The 18,469-nt window shown below is 37.3% G+C and overlaps 1 protein-coding gene across 1 annotated transcript in view; it reads left to right on the forward strand.

Moving 5' to 3' along the window:
- mfhas1 (malignant fibrous histiocytoma amplified sequence 1) overlaps positions 1 to 6,375 on the forward strand; it is a 99,077-nt gene extending 92,702 nt beyond the window's left edge. Inside the window, exon 3 of the mRNA XM_039750368.1 lies at positions 2,749 to 6,375. The gene's annotated coding sequence lies outside the window, so the exon portion shown is untranslated. The remainder of the gene's footprint in view (positions 1 to 2,748) is intronic.
- Positions 6,376 to 18,469: the final 12,094 nt, after the last annotated feature.

Consider the following 18,469-nt stretch of genomic DNA (forward strand, 5'->3'; position numbering starts at 1 on the left):
TACATTGTATCAGAGAGAGGACATGCAGGTGATGGGTGTAACAGAGCAAGACACAGAGGAAAGGAAGATATGGAAAAAGATGATCCGCTGTGGCAACCGCTAATGGGAGCAGCCGAAACAAGAAGTAGTACCATAAAATAATATCCTCAGTTGCTTCTCACGAGGAAGTTGGAGACTGGAGTCCTGCCAGCACAGTGCACAAAACTCGAACCATTCCTAAATGTGGACCAAGTCCATACTACATGCAGATATCTAAGGCAGTTGCACCTTATATGTCAGTCTTTTTAACTTATTGAAAAGTCAGTGTAATTTTCATTAAATGTGTAATTATAATTTAGTTATAGCTAATGTCTTTCTTAGAGGAGCATATTCAAAAACCAGCTGGAGTTGAGATACATGTCAGTTCCTGTTCAGCTAGTGCTTTGGAATTAATATCGAGCTGTTTAAAGGTGCTGAAGTGGCCCTGAGCAAGGTAACAAGTTCCCTATATTTACACTTATTTTTGGAGATTTTTTTTTAAGAAATTTCTGTGCAATTTAGTTTTTTTTTCTAGCTTTTATCTGCCCTCTTAACTGGAAATACAGCAGCTCTGAAATAATAATAAATAATAATCCTCTTTAATAAAAGCCCTGTGTGTGTCCAAGTGTCCGTGTGTGTGTCTTCTGGTGAAGTGCGCATGCGCGGGGCCGCAACGCACATCGCACTGTGCCCCACCCATGCACACAGCACCTTGGTCGCACACACACTCGAAGCTGGGCACACAGTGAATGGCCTAGCCGGGGCAGCGCATAATAAGCAAATAAAAGACATCATTGCTAGGGAGAGTGCTGATTAGGTGGTCGCGGCCCGCGCACATAAAATCCATTGCTGGGGAGGCGCCACACGTACAGTAATCAGCTACACGCCAGTACAGATTAAAATACTTGCTGGGGAGACGACACAGTCACGATTATCAACTGCACGCCACACATTACATCAGTTGCTGGGGACACTCTGCTGATTGACCACTGTTGTGACAGAAAATTAAAGTCATATTACGGACATCAAAGCCAGTATTACTGTCAGAGAAAATTACAGGCATTTTACGGAAATACAAACCAGTATTACTGTGAGAGAAATTTAAAGGCACACAATACACTGACGCATAATACAGCCACATACAAGCCAGTATTACTGTAAAAGAAAATATTACGGACATATCTACTAACAACGTGCCACCCAAAAAAAAAAAGGACACGTAGAGTAGGACAAAAGACACAGACAATCAAATCCTATATAAGTAACATCTCCTGGAAGAATGGTCAGCTCAACAAATAAACATCAACAAAAGAAAGGCTGAAAGACAAAAAAAAAATACGAACAAATAGATTGATTGAAGAAAAAGAAAATGAGCGTCAGAAAAACGCTAAAAGAGAGAGACTCAGATGAGCAAACCTTAAAAAAAGTTGCCATTTACTTGCCAGAACCAGTATTCAGCCACGGTCAGTTATATGTTGCATTATCAAGAGTTAGAAGTTTTCCAGATGTTGTTGTCAAGGTTGTAGATGGTCCTGAACAAGGCAAACTCTTGCCAAACTTGGACAGAATGTTTACAAGAAATGTTGTCTATAATGAAATTTTATAGAAAAATTTCATGAGGTAAAAAAATAGAAAATTTTTCCTAAATATCTTCTTCAGATATTGTGTCTTACAGATTGTTACAAAGGTTTACACTAAGGCAATATTAATTATACTTACTGTATTGTCATACGTTTCTATTTTATTTTTATTATTATTTTACTTTAGGCTTCTTGCAAAAATATTTTTGACAAAAAAAAAAATTAAGACAAGAAACAGAATGAGGTCAGGGTCCCTTGCCATTTAATATAGACTGTTCCTACTAATGTTTATGCACTACTGTTCTAGCGCCCGTTATTGTAACGGGCTTAATGTCTAGTAATAAATAAAATAATAAATAATAACAATAAATACCTGCCGCTCTGAAAGAATAACAATGGGTAACATAGTAGTGCAGTTGATAGTGCTATGAGTTCAAATCTCATGTCCAATCACTGTGTGTTTAGATTTTGCACAGTCTGAAGATTTGCAGGTTAGATGTGGATGGATAGGCTCTTTGAAGGACTGGCGCCCCATCCAGGGTTCCTACCTTGCACTCTGCTGTAAGTATAGACTTTGGCCTTCTGTGACCCTCAATTGGACTAAGCAGGTTTGATCTTTTTTTTTTTAATAAAAATGTTCTCCTTTTTTCTATTGTAATTTCTTTCAGCATAAATTGTGATTTACGGTAGGAGGAAATAATTAGGTTCATTGGTTCCTTAAAATTATTCTTATGATTTTGTGTGGGTTAGTGTGCTTTGTGATGGACTGGTACACCATTCAGGACTGGTTCCTGTCTTGTGCCTAATGCTACTGGAAAAGGTAGGGTCTCTTTGTGACCATGAACTGGATAAGTATGTTAGATAATAGATGAATATAAGGAAATACTGCAGACTCGGATTGGGTTTTACCTGAACTTATTGAAAAATTACATTAGTATCAGAAATGCCTACAGGACCTTTTAGATAGAGAATCACTCAGGGTGTTATGAGATTCCAGGAGTTTGGCAGTATAAAGACTTTTTTCTGGCCAGTGCAGTTCTGACTGACTTAATAGTGAGTAATTCCTGTACCATTCCTGATCCGGTTCTGAACAGTGGCAGTGAACTTACAGCAGAAGTTGATATTCACATTGTCTTTTCTGTCTTTTCAGGGGGCACATCGGCCATTGAAATGGAAGATTGTTTGCTGTGAAGAGCAGTATTCCACATAGCTCTGGCAATTTACAAAGCTGTATTATGGACTCCTACTAAAATGTAACTGTTTGTGATCGGAGACACAGCACATCACATTTTTTTCAGACTGTTACTCTTCAGCTATTCCTTTCAACCACAAAGATCCACCATCCAATACCTAGCCTGAATTAAAGATGGCAAAATGACTGAGAAGACAATTTTATTTATGTTCCATATTTAAGATTATTTTTTTTGATTTACAGGCTTCTCAGGGATTTCTTGTATCTGAAGCACATTTGAAAGCCATAATAAATATCTTGAAAAGGTTGTCTTAAAACATGCATGCGTTTTCACATCTAATCAGAGTTCTTCTTAGTGGTAAATGCTATATATAGAGTCACGAAGAACAAGCATGCTTGCCATTTCTGGACCTGAACTCAATGCTCTTACCTTATGTACTGTTATTTTTATGTCCTTCTCTCACACTCTAATTTGCCTACCATACTGATCCTTCACAGATTTAAGTTTAAAATTGAGTGTAAAACTGTTTTGCTGTCTGTGAAATACAATGTAACTCTTAATGAAAAGAGGGGCCGGATAACAATTTAAGGACATTATAAATCTATGAAAACATTTTAGACAGCATTAATGCAAATGCACAGTGAGAAGGGGAACATTGAAAGAGAAGGGAATTATGTCATTACTGTGAACTTATCACACTGTTCAGACAGCAGAATGGTAGTACAAGTAGTCTCCTGTAAGTTTTGCATAAGGAGGATGCTTTAGAATAACTAAAAGGCTGATTTGGTGACTTGGTTACTCTCCCTCTGACCTCACCCAAAGTATTAGAAATGTGCCTTCTGCCACAAATACAAATGGTCTTTGAGATAAATCATTCATTATAACAGGGTAGTTTACTTTGCCTAGTAAAGCAGATGTATCAATACTAATACACCACACATGAAAGAGAAGATTTCCTTTTGTGTACTGCTGTTTATTGGAAGCTAGAAGCCAAAGTAGAAATTAGCCAGTGCCCAGTTACAAATACACACTGTACACGTTAGGGATTTTGTCATGAGGGATTTAAATATAGAATTAAATGACCCATATTGTTGACGATTTTGACCAGCAACATCTGAGACATCTGTCCGTGTAGCTCGTCCAAACTGTTGCAGAGAGGCAGAACACTTCTATTTTATGCACAGCCCACAGTATATGGTGTAGAACTACAGGAAACATGGAGGTAAACACACACTTGACTGCTTGTTAAACTACCTAACTGCATTCCAAATGATTGTCAAACCAGCTTCATTTAATTCAGTTTCATTCATTATCCCATCAGCATCAGGCACAAAGCAGGAGACAGTTCTGGACAGCATGCCAGTCTGTTGCACACTCACAAGTGGCCAATTTGGAATCCCTTCTTAACCTAACAAGTATGTCTTAAAGGCTGTGTAGCGAAAACCCACATAGACGACCAGGCCTATAAATCACTGGATACATCAGTCAGCATCACTAACCACAGTGTCAACAGATGGTGTACATTTTCTACCACAGCAGTGAATTAATTCAGTCTGAAGTTTAGATTTTCCCTTTATATTTTAAATGCCTTATAGAATGGCAGTTTATGGAAATGGACACAAGTGTAAACAATGATGTGCACATTTTTAATTTTTGAACAAAAAATGACAACATAACCAAAATGGAAGGTATGTAAAATGCAACTGTTTTGCCTTGCAGTGAGGTGCTGTTGGATGAAGGACTGTGTAACTGTAGCTGCAGCTGCCATTACAAAGCCTTACTATCCAACTTTCAAAGTGTATCCCAGCAGTATTAGTTGCAAGACAGAGAACAGTCCTGGCTGGGGAAGCTCACTGAATTTGGTTGTACCAGATTTTTAATGCAAACATCTTTTGGGATGTGTGAGAGTACCAGAGTACTCAAAGAAATATCCATGCAGACATAGGATCACTGTGGATAATCCATGCAGACCATGACAGATCAGCCATAGAACTGAGCTGTGAGGCAGTAGTGATAGTAATTTACTGTGTTGCTGCCAGTCAGAAATCAAAAAATGTAGTATGTACACATTTAAAAACAAGAATACAATTGTTTGGAATTATACAAACACAACTGACTTTTTGTTTTGAACTAGTTTTCATGTCCAAAACATTCATCCAGCAATTAACAAGCTTATTTATTCCAGAGGAGGATGACTAGACAGAGTCTTTCTCAGCAGCATTGGACATAGGTTTCCAGTCAGCCACTCACTCACTCAGTTAGTCAAACCTGTTCATCTTCTGGATGAAGGTAGAAGATCCAAACACACACAGTAAAAATGTTAACTCCACACAGAAAGTGCACAGGTTGGAATTCAAATATAAGACTCATGAAGTCAGTAAGATTTGATCAGTGTTACCATGCTGCTTGTCCAGAAGCAAAAACTAAAGCATTTATTTACTGTATGGATAAGGATGGTTTCTTACTCTTGTATTAAGCTCCTGTTTCTCATATCCCTATAATGGAAGTGCAGATAAATGGATGAATACTTCGGCTTAGTCAGCTCAAGTGTGATGAGAACCTTTTCATGGCTAGCAGTTTATCACCACAGTACAACATTTAATTAATAACATAACCCCATTTAATCCAGTTCAGCGTTGCATTGGGTTAGATTTGATCCTAGCCATACTAGGCATTAGGTAGGAAACAGCACTGGACAGGGCAATAACCCATCACATGGCCCACGCACACACATACAGAAACCAAGCACACATGGGGAGTGGAAGAACACGCACACTCCACTGAAAACAACATTAGGGTATTTGGTATACCCACTACACCACCATACAGCCCCACAAGACCATTCATATTTGCCTACAAAATAGGGTTAGGCTTAGGGTTAACCACAGCCATTGTTTACCAAATACTTTAACATGAGAAAGATCATACTGTTGAGAGAACACTGCTGTAGTAAGTTGAGCTGCAATATTTAAAAGATACTTAATTCCTTTCAAGAGTGTTTTATTTTTCTGAACCGTTTTGGTTTAATATTCATTTTATTACTTTCTTTTTCATTTGTTTGAACTAGACTTGCATTTTGAATGTAATCGTCAGCTTTAAATGGTTAACATACACTGATGTAGAGAGTGCCGATTCTTACACTAGGCAGTTCAGCAGTGGCACGTGGTATCCTGCTGCAGAGTAGGTAGTCATGTTGAGAAGTGAAATGCTCCTTACTGCCTTGATTTATTTATACAGAGTTTCCTGCCTAATATGCTAACAGGATAGGCTCCAGCTCACACCTGATTCTAAACTGAATTGTGTGAATAAGTTATACTTTTTCTTTAACAAGTATCACCCCAGGACACTTATATTTACTGATACATGAAGTAAGTGTCATGTTTATTTGTTCTTTTCTTTTATTTGCAGTGAGTAGCAGAGGCAGGTTACGTGTCCCAGCTCACCAATGCTTCTTGTGGCATTAGGGTGTCTTGAACATTTCAGCTAGACGGCCTTAATTGTATTATGTATTAAAAGGTGCACATTGAATTTCTTAAATTGTCTTTTATTGTGAATTACATTGGTCTGAAAATGTTTTTTTTTTTCTGCAGCTGTCAGACATTTTAGGTGTTCTTTATAGATCTAAGGGTACTGAATCCAGAATTGTTTTATCACATCCATCTTTTGAGAGAAAACACTGTTTTACAAAAATGTCATTTTTAAAATTACTTAGACCTGGAAAAAAAATATATATTTAAAACAATTGCATGTGTAATTTACTATTACTACTTAACAAAAAGTAGTCACTTGTTAGTTTTTTTACTCTTATAATCCTCTGACGGTATTTCATGGTGCAACGACCAGCAGATTGGGCTCACTCCACTTTCTGCTTTCTACACCCATGTTCATCTGAGTCTACTCCCATGTTCTTGGGGGAAAAAATCCAAGTGAAAGTGTAGGAAAAGGGATATTGAAGACATGTTGTACCTAAGTGCTGGCTAGGAAGAAAGAAGCTCCTTAACTCGTTCCTTGTAGTTTGTCATCTTTGAATTCCCAAGGAAACTGTGGCACAAATCTTTTTTTTTCCAATAATGAAAGGCTATGTGTTCTTTTACCATCTGCTTAGCTGTTACCCGATCAAGACAAGGGATGGGTCAATCCAACCTTTTACATTTAAAACAACACCTTTCTCTCGTCGGAACAATAAAAAGACTTTCTAATTGTCTAAATATAAATAACAAGCTATTTTGAAGGATAAGAAGAGAGGAAAAAAAATACCTATTGAGAGTTTAAAAAAAAAAGGTGAGGCAAGTACTTGACTTTTTGGGTTGTTGCCACCTTAACTAGCATTAAGAATGAGGAAGACTGCCATCAAATACTTAGAATATTTGTTTTGTGGTCTAATATTTATTAAAGTTTAATTATTATAAATGAGGAACCCTAACCACTAACAAAACAATTGTCAAGACTGTAATATACTACGTTCCTCACTCCAAATCATATTCTGAGCATGGAAAAATACTTAGGCCACAAAGTACATTTATTTAATCAATTTTTCACTGAATTCAATATCTCACTGAAACAGTTTGTAATAGAGATATTTCAATTCATATGTGGATTCAGCAAATCTAAATCTATAAAGTACACTTTTTTTTTTTTTGTTTTGTTGTGACGACTAGTGTTATTCCATAAATGGCCAGTGGGTAACCATTATTAACTTTGAGAATGTTCTCATTTTTATTATGACACATACAACCAGATACATTTCAGAGATGTTTGTTTATTGTTTTGCATAACAGTAAGAGTGCATGGATCAAGAATCAGTGACCTTGCATTCTGTCTTCAGAGTAAAGAGAGTGCCAGGGTCAAGTCGGCTTTCACACGGTGCAGGATGAGCTTTGGTGTTTAGCTTGTATTTAGTTGGCAAAGCAATGTTTCATATGTTCGCATTCTTTTGTGTATATAAGATGTATTTAAAGTGTACAATTTGTATATAATATCCTTTATTTTTTTATGAAAATTAAAAATGTATTCAGTCAAGTACAGTCATATACTTATTGTGCAATATTATGCATGAGCAAGAGCTCAGTTACTGAAAATGTGCTTTGATATTTTTCTTTTATCCATTGAGTCAGTTTTATTTAGATTTTTGGGTTGAAGAGAGAGAGGAAATGTGAAAAAATGTCTTACTTTTAAAAAGTAAAAAAATGTTTCACTTGTTTTATATACCTGCTTTATAGAGAAAGGTCATGCAAATCTGATCTGAGCCTTTTGTTAGCAAAGTAAGGGGAAAGCCTTGGCTCAATTCACCATCTTCAACAAGGCATTTGCCAAGGAGGACAAATGGGCACAGAAGCGAAGCAGACATGCACTGAACATTTTAGGTTTCTGTTTGGAACTCTGTTGTTAAATTACTGATAATAATAAAACTATCCCTTCCCATCATAAACAGTCTTTTGCTTGCTTTGCATCATTTACAAGGCTGCTCAAAAAAAAAAAAAAACATTTAAAGGGTTACAAAAAAAACCCTTTTTTTTCCTTTTCATTTGCTTGGCTCTTTTGATTATGTTTGTTTTCATCTGAAAAATATTTTTTCTTCTATTGACTCAATTCAAATTACAAAGAAAAAAATAAGCAGTCAGATCTAAATTTAATCAAAAGTATGCTGTAACACTGTATATCCAGAATTGTTAAATTAAGATAATAAAGCACTTTATCTGCTCAGCACACAGTGGATGTGAAAAAGTCCGCTTTTATCAGTTTCCAACATCTTTCACTATCACAAGAATCCAGTGCGGTATAATGAATGTAAACGTGTTTTTAGCTACAGTCATCTTAAGTAACAAGTCAGCAGCTAAATGCACATGACCACTCATATTGACTGGCAAGCAGGAAAAAGAAGATGTTGGGAAACAACTTCAGCATCTAGCAAAACTCGCCAGAATATTGAAGTGGACAAGCTTAAGTCTTTATACAGCAACCAAATGAAAAAAGAAAAACAAAACCGCTATGATCTGAAATCTTTCTTGCAGATCTGGGTAAATCAGAGCTGAGCATTTTATATGGCACCTTTCATAGTCAAGCAAGGTGTATCAATAGGTTAAAGTGAAACCATATTCTTGCAGCTTCTGTCCTTATCTCACCATTCATAAACTGAGACATTTGACCTGTGTGAGTAATAATAAGTATCGGTGGAGTAGAGTTTAATGTCAAAGGGCCAAAAGATGGCAACAGATAAAGAGAGTGAGACCCATCTTCCAAGAATTCACCTCTATCTTCACCATCCCAAGATCTGTCGCTCAGGGATTGGACTCCTTGGCTATCTAATGACACGGGGGGAAATTTAGACAAACATATTTCATATTTTGAATAAGTGGAGAACCACCATAGCTCTAGGCATTTTGTTACCAATCTGATCAAAATAAGTACAATTATTTTAAAAACAGCAGTTTTATTTTTATTTGGCATGGTAGTGCAGTGACTGAAACTATGGCTTCTTAGAACCAGCGTCCTGTTTTCAAATCTCTTGTCCAACCATGTCGTGTGTGAGTTCTCCCTGTGTTTACATGAATTTTCTATGACATATCCAAAGAAGGTCAAGTTAAGGGAATACTCCACCAAAAAATAATGATTTTTTTAATGTAATGTTCTTATACATTACTACTTTCATTTTCCAGAATTTTTAACAATATTTTAGCAAAAAATACATGTGTTTTGTACATTGCGCGCATAAGACTGGATGTCTTCACATATGCATTATGCAACACAAATGGATGTTTTTGATATTGATATTTATATTTATCTCTATTATAAAAAAAAAATCTTGGGAGACAAGGGAGACGAGACGTAATCTTTTTGGAAGACAATTTGATGACACGCAAGACAAGGCAGTGAGACAACATTTAAAACAAGTTCACAGACATCTAACCTAGCAGTTGTTGGAATGTTTTTGGCAGACACACTTCATGTACTCTCAACTCTTAAAACAATGACAAGCGACAAGTAGAACACACAGCTTGCCAGCAGCAGCAAGTCAGCAGATGATCCGACCGCTTCTCCTTAGCATGCATTCAGCCACCGCAACCACAACGCGAGTGGCAGAGACGTGAAGTGGCAAAAGGACAGCTACTGTACAAGCTTTTAAATAATCAACACACAGCGCGACAAACAAAACACGCAGCTCGCCGGCAGCAGCAGAAAGACAGCAGCTGATCCAATGGCATCCCCTTTGCGTGAGTTCAGTCACCCCCCCTTCAAAACGCGAGCAGAGTTATACATCCTGCGAAAAAGAGATTTAACCACGCCCGGGGCCAGAAATAAAGGAGAAGTATTGATTTTAGAAAAGCTTTCAAGTAAAAGTCAAAATAATGCATATGTAACAATTACCATCTCTTTAAATTGTACATCTGGTAAACCAAACCTGGGGGTGCTCGAGTGAAGCGAGCTAGGGGCTCGCTATATGTATATATACACAGAGAGACATTCAATAGACATGGTTATGGTTATCTTTTTTTTGGAAATGCTCTTTTAGCCATATGTGTTGGGCTGGCTTATATCACAAGATAAAGGGTGTTACATTAGTTATGCATCTGTTCTGCTGTATTAGTAATAAATTATTAATTACATTAGTATTAGTTACATTAGTATTAGTCTACTGTATTAGTAATACATTATATTCCCAAACACACTTAATCCTATTCAGGATCTCATAGAGTCATACACATTAACATTTAAAATATCCAATTAACCTAAAAACCATCTTTGGGCCATGGGAGTAACATACAAACCACACACAGACAGTGGGAGCCAATCCCAGATTATTAGATCTGTGGACCAGTAGTCCTTTTCATTTCAGCTGTGCTATTATTTAACTTAGATAAAAGTATAACTTTTGCAAAAAACATGCAACATCATAAGATGTTTTACAAAATAAAAAAAAATACACAACCAGAAATATAGAATGATTTATGCACCTATAAATCTAAAACAACTTGAGGAAATAAACGAAATAATAAGATTCAGCACTCACGCAGATCTTCAGGAATAATAACAAAACATGTGGTGAGCACATGGGTGTAGCACTCATTGTGGCTACCTAGGCACATGAGGTCCTCTCAAAGATTTTGGCAAGTGTAAATTTTCAGACCAAACAAAAGGGGTGGGGAAGACTGCCATCACAGTTAATGGTATTACTGCCACCTGCTGGCCAAAAGGAATTCTACAGCCGAAAGCACTAACACAAGTTCAATTTCATCATCAAGTTTTATATTGTGTACAAAGTAAAGTGAAATTCTTTATTGTATATCTGACCAACAAACAACCTTAAAACTTTTCACTGAATCTGCTTAATTAAATTTCAATGTCAGTGGGAACCCGGAGATCATTTCAATACATGGTAGGAACCAGTCCTGAATGGGGCATCCAACCATTGAAATGTACACTGACATACTGTACATATCTAAACTCTATGTGCCTTGAGCATGGGAAAGGTGCTATATAAATAAAATGTATTATTATTATTAAATCAGCACACATCTTAAACAGGAAATGCATTATCACAATTCTGTGCTTTTGGAATTGAGGTTCTGCCTCTCCTCTGCATTTACTGGTCAAGACTTCTATATTTATTTCAAAAGCACATTATTATGGGAATATGTTTTCCTGTTTAAGATGTGCGCAGCTGTTTCCTTAAGGGATTATTAATAATATTTTAGCAAAACACTTAATCATTTTTCATGTTTTGAACGTATAACTGGGCAATGGATATGTGGATTATGCAACATGAGAAACATGGATATTTTTCACGTTGTTTGCTGTTGCACAGCATTGGTCAACATTGGGTTTATTACATCATAAACTTTGTTATCTCTTTTTATATCATAAAGTTTGTTCTCTTTTCTGCATGAAAATGAGATTAAGGTTTTTCTCAGCCATTGTTACAAACTACATTGGGTAAGTGAGGTAAAGGGTATTATATGAGTGAATTTTCAAGTTTTTAACTGCCATCTTACAGGATGACTCTACTACAACTGAAGTTGTAATAAAATGATAAAGTTGTAACAAAGCATTTTTACTAACTTTGTACCACTTAATTCCTAGGATGTGCAACAAGTCAACTATAAATAAATGCAACTTTCAACTTGGTTAGTTCAACTATTACAAATTTGGTCGATTAGCAAGTCTGTAATAGCTAGACTGACCAAATACTAAATTTGAAGGACAATGGGGTGTTGCACATGGACACACTGATATAAATTTAATGGGACTATGATGAATCTAGCAATGAGCAGAAGATGAAGACAAAGTCATAAGCGAGTCCTCCTACTTCTCGTTTCATGTAATCACTAAACCAAACTGAAGATACCTATTCAGAACTGCATGACTTTCAGTTTGCCTTCACTTCCTTGGGGAATTTGGTCTCATTAAACACTGGGTGTTATTTATTTGACTTTACATTTTGCAATCCTGTCATGTTCTTGACTGTATCTCCTATATTTAACTGGCATAATTGTTTACCTGCTGTCAAGTATGGTATTTTAAAGTAATAGAATACTTTAATGGCACCCTTGTAAATCACCTACGTAGGTGATTAGCTATATAAATAATAAGAACATCATTTGATGACAGGTCCTTCTGTACTGTGGAACTTTTGGCTCTGCCATATATGTACTGTATATATAAACCTTACATTGTTGGACATTGGTGCAGATGATTTTTTTTTCCCCCAAGAAATGGTTTATTACACCAGAAGTAATCTGACCTGCCACAGTTAGTTTTAACACCTTTAGAACATTAGAACAATCTAGACAAGAATAGGCCATTCAGCCCAACAAAGCTTGCCAATCTCATCCACTTAATTCTTCTAAAAAAACATCAAGTCGAGTTTTGAAATTCCCTAAATAATAATAATAATAATACATTTTATTTATATAGCGTCTTTTCCATGCTCAAGGCACTTTACAGAATTTCAGAAAGAAAGTCTTACTGTCTATCACACTACGTGGTCACTTATTCCAAGTGTCTGTGGTACTCTGTGTAAAGAAAAACTTCCTAATGTTTGTGTGAAATTTACTTTTAACAAGTTTCCAGCTGTGTCCCCATGTTCTTGATGAACTCATTTTAAAGTCACAGTCTCGATCCACTGCACTAATTCCCTTCATAATTTTAAACACTTCAATCATGTCACCTCTAAATCTTCTTTTGCTTAAACTGTAAAGGTTTAGCTCTTTTAATCTGTTCTCATAATTCATCCCCTGTAGCCCTGGAATCAGCCTAGTTGCTCTTCTCTGCTCTAGTGCTGCTCTGTCCTTTTTGTAGCCTGGAGACCAAAATTGCACCCAGTACTCCAGACTAGGCCTCACCAGTGTGTTATAAAGGTTGAGCATAACCTCCTTGGACTTGTACTCCACACATCAAGGTGCATTATAACCTGACATTCTGTTTGCCTTCTTAATGGTTTCTGAAGACTGTCTGGAAGTTGATAGCTTAGAGTCCACTATGACTTCTAAATCTTTCTCATAAGGTGTGCTCTCGATTTTCAGACCTCCCATTGTGTATTCAAACCTAACATTTTTACTTCCTATGTGTAATACTTTGCATTTACTGACGTTAAATTTCATCTGCCACAAATCTGCCCAAGCCGGTATGCTGTCCAAGTCCTTCTGTAATGATATAACAGATTCCAAATTATCTGCCAATCCACCTATCTTGCATTCTGTCCACAAAACGCTCCTTTCCATGGCTTTCCTGAACTGTACAGACCCTAACAGTTGTCAAATAACAGTATATTCACACAGTATTCAGACCTCTTCACTTACTGAACACTTTGCATTATAGGTTTAAATCTAAGTGGATAAATCAGACATTTTAACCATGAATCTACACTCAATAACTCTTAACAAATTGAAAACATGTAGGCAGAAAGGTTTGCAAATTTATTAAAAATCAAAATCAAAATCTTTCATTTATGTAAGTTTTCGGGCCTTTAATTCAGTAATTTCTAGCAGCCTCTGTAGCAACAATTTCAGCTTCAAGTCTTCTTGAGTAAATCTCTACAAGCTTTGCACACCGTGTTTTTCTTATATTGTTAGTTCATCATTTAGTTGCTGGACTAAATGGAGTGTTAATCTTCGTGTGCAATACAGTAATTTACTGTCTCTTAACTTTGTACTTCCTAATAAAATATTCTTATGAATAATATGCATTTTAGTTTTTGGGTAAATGAGTTCACAAAATAATATCAATAATTAAGAACAGCACAGTAGTTGCACTGCTGCCTCAAAGTTCATATCCATATCCAGTCACTGCACTATAGAGTCTGCAAATTTTATCCAAGGGTTACTGGGCCCTCTGGTTTTCTTCTCACACTTTAAATATCCATGTTAGGTAAATTGTTAACTTTACATTAGCACACTTTCAGAGAGTACTGGCATGTGAATGCAGTGAATTAGAATACTTTGCACCTCGTAGTACCAGCATACCTCACAATCCTAAATGGCATTGTTCAAAAAATGGATAGATTCATTTTCATACCCACTCTGCCCTCCTTCAGCGTTTTTTGCATTTTGTTGTTGGCAATGATAACATTCACTGGGCTACCTACTTTCAACATATTGTATTAGTGTTTTACTCCCGGAGCAATATAAAAACACTATGGCTTTTGAAGTGTGAGAAATATTGCATTGTTATTTGATTTCTTCCGGTGGAAATTAAAGAAATCAGGTAATGTAGAGTACTGGGTATGAAAACCATAGAAAACTTTTATGAAGTGGTCTCTCTCTCAATAATTATTCAGACATAATCATAAATAATGTACATTACACATACAGTACTCCAGAAAGTATTCACAGCGTATCACTTTTTCCACATTTTGTTATGTTACAGCCTTATTCCAAAATGGATTAAATTCATTTTTTCCTCAGAATTCTACACACAACACCCCATAATGACAACGTGAAAAAAAGTTTACTTGAGGTTTTTGCAAATTTATTAAAAATAAAAAAAACTGAGAAATCACATGTACATAAGTATTCACAGCCTTTGCCATGAAGCTCCAAATTGAGCTCAGGCGCATCCTGTTTTCCCTGATCATCCTTGAGATGTTTCTGCAGCTTCATTGGAGTCCACCTGTGGTAAATTCAGTTGATTGGACATGATTTGGAAAGGCACACACCTGTCTATAGAAGGTTCCACAGTTGACAGTTCATGTCAGAGCACAAACCAAGCATGAAGTCAAAGGAATTGTCCGTAGGCCTCCGAGACAGGATTGTCTCGAGGCACAAATCTGGGGAAGGTTACAGAAATATTTCTACTGCTTTGAAGATCCCAATGAGCACCGTGGCCTCCATCATCCATAAGTGGAAGAAGTTCAAAACCACCAGAACTCTTCCTAGAGCTGGCCGGCCATCTAAACTGAGCGATCGGGGGGGCCTTAGTCAGAAAGGTGACAAAGAAACTGATGGTCACTCTGTCAGGGTTCCAGAGGTCCTCTGTGGAGAGAGGAGAACCTTCCAGAAGGACAACCATCTCTGCGGCAATCCACCAATCAGGCCTGTATGGTAGAGTGGCCAGACGGAAGCCACTCCTTAGTAAAAGACACATGGCAGCCCGCCTGGAGTTTGCCAAAAGACACCTGAAGGACTCTCAGACCATGAAAAACAAAATTCTCTGGTCTGATGAGACAAAGATTGAACTCATTGGTGTGAATGCCAGGCGTCATGTTTGGATGAAACCAGGCACCGCTCATCACCAGGCCAATACCATCCCTAAAGTGAAGCATGGTGGTGGGATGTTTTTCAGCGGCAGGAACTGGGAGACTAGTCAGGATAGACTGCAGCAATGTGCAGAGACATCCTGGATGAAAACCTGCTCCAGAGCGCTCTTGACCTCAGACTGGGGCGACAGTTCATCTTTCAGCAGGACAACAACCCTAAGCACACAGCCAAGATATCAAAAGAGTGACTTCAGGACAACTCTGTGAATGTCCTTGAATGGCCTAGCCAGAGCCCAGACTTGAATCTGATTGAACATCTCTGAAGAGATCTTAAAATGGCTGTGCAGTGACGCTTCCCATCCAACTTGATGGAGCTTGAGAGGTGCTGCAAAGAGGAATGGGCGTAACTGGCCAAGTATAGGTGTGCCAAGCTTGTGGCATCATATTCAAAAAGACTTGAGGCTGTGATTGCTGCCAAAGGTGCATCGACAAAGTATTGAGCAAAGGCTGTGAATACTTATGTACATGTGATTTCTCAGTTTTTTTATTTTTAATAAATTTGCAAACACCTCAAGTAAACTTTTTCACGTTGTCATTATGGGGTGTTGTGTGTAGAATTCTGAGGAAAAAAATGAATTTAATCCATTTTGGAATAAGGCTGTTACATAACAAAATGTGGAAAAAGTGATGCGCTGTGAATACTTTCCGGATGCATTGTACATCCTTCCACATACTTAATCCACTTAACTGAGTTTTAGGTTCATATGCAGCTGAATCTGTGCAAAGTAAATGAACCAGGCCTAAATGGGGTGCCAGTCCATCACGGGGTACATGTCAGTTTAGAGTTCATCCATCCATCCATTATCCAACCCGCTATATATCCTAACTACAGGGTCATGGGGATCTGCTGGAGCTAATCCCAGCCAGCACAGGGCGCAAAGCAGGAAACAAACCCCGGGCAGGGCGCCAGTCCACTGCAGGGCACACACACCCACACACCAAGCACACACTAGGGACAATTTAGGGCCGCCAATGCACCTAACCTGCATGTCTTTGGAAACTGTAGCACCCGGAAGAAACCCACGCAGACACAGTTTAGAGTTGCCAATTAAAATAACATACAGTTGTTTGGTGTAGGAGGGAAAAAGGGTTCAAATAAAATTACATTGTTTTTTTATTTGACACTTCTATCCATTGTGGCTGACCAGTCCTTTACATTCATCTACAATATACCTATATTTCTACTCTGGAGTTTTTAATCAAGTGAATTAATATTAACATAATAAATGACGCCATTACCAGTCACTGCTACACTTCAAAATTATTAAATAATGTTGCTACTTACAGAAATATGGGAATGTCATACTAATTTTTGAACAAAATGGTCAACTTGTTCTTTAGAAATTTGACAAATAGTAAACCATCCAGTCCATCAAGATCCAACAAACAATTTTCCATGGAATGATCAAACAGATAGACTGTACATGATATACTGAATGAATTATCTTTCCATTTTTTCCTGTGATAACATCTTTTTGTTCCTCCAGGGCAGACAATCATCATCTCCAGGCAGAGTATCCCTTGGGCTTAAGGTTGCATGGGGACAAAAGAGGCCATCAACTCTAACTGTCACTTGAACACACTAATGAGATTCCATCTTGTTGACCTCAGTACAACTGTTGTGCAGGAGGCAGGCAACACATCTAATGAGCATTAAGATGCCGACTTAATATTACTGTGTTCAGAAGTAATTTATTCTACATTAAAGAGAATGAAGCTTTTTGTTGCGTTAGTCAGATAAACGGTTTTGTTTGCTGCTTAGATTGTACTGTGTTGCATTAAGTCTATGTCCCGAAAGCTGCCTAAACTAATTGAGAGTCACCAAGAGCTGGACAGGGAAGCAGTCTATGTGGTTTCTTGAACCACTGATCAGGTTTAAAACATTTTCCTTCTTTTTCTTAATTGGCTAACTCATAGAACATATACAGTATACGGCAAATTGCAAGTCACAAGTTGGTAAATGGTTTCCATATGTCTGCAGTTGATTGAGGCTAGCTGGTTTGTACGGTACAAGGCTTGAACGAGGACCCTAATGATTACAGCCCTCCAACAAAAAGCCAACTGCTGAGTTAATTTAATAACCTCCACTTGGTCTCCAGTCACAGTTACTCAGGCTTACAGATTCAGTTTATTCAGCCCTTCTGAGGAATACAGATATGTGTTTTCTTTATTTATTCCATTGTTTATTTTTAATTTCTGCCTTCTTATTTCAAATTTAATAGATATCAGTCTTTTATGTGTTCAAATACTACACCTGATCACTGAAGCTCACAGATTTTCTTTGTGGCTTTATGGTTTATCCTGGTTTCCAGTTACCTAAAGAGATGTATTTTGTTGATTGGCAATTCCAGATTGGCCCTGTGGACATCTGATGAGTGGAACGTGTGAGCTGGCATCTCATCCAAGCCAGGTTCTTTTCTTATGCTCAGTTTTACTGGGACGTGATCTGAATTCTCATGACTCTAAATTGGATTAAGTAGGGGTTTGAGAATTTTGCATTGTGTTAATTAAAACCCAATTTAAGAAAAAAAAGAAAACATGTTTGCTCAAAACTTTCAATGGGAGAAAACAGAAATCAGAGAGAAGACTCCCATAATTCAGTTAGAGGTATGTCTACACTTTTAAAATGTTCAATGGAACACCGTGTAGTAGTCAGAGATAAAAAGAAAAATCAGTGTTACTTTAATGGCATAAATTCTAGTCAAAAGTGGATAGTGACACAATTTGGGACAGTACCTCTCACAGTATATTGTCAAGATATACATGTATGATAAATATATAGGAAATTAATAAAAGTAAAATGACAATAAAAATTACTGACAGCACTGTACTGGGAACCTTGATTTCAGCAGGTTTACACAAATAAAATGGAAAACTTCACAGTTAGGAGACCTGGGTTCGCTTCCTGGGTCCTCCCTGTGTGGAGT

This window comes from Polypterus senegalus, chromosome 4 (genome assembly GCF_016835505.1).
Source record: "Polypterus senegalus isolate Bchr_013 chromosome 4, ASM1683550v1, whole genome shotgun sequence".
Lineage (NCBI taxonomy): Eukaryota > Metazoa > Chordata > Cladistia > Polypteriformes > Polypteridae > Polypterus > Polypterus senegalus.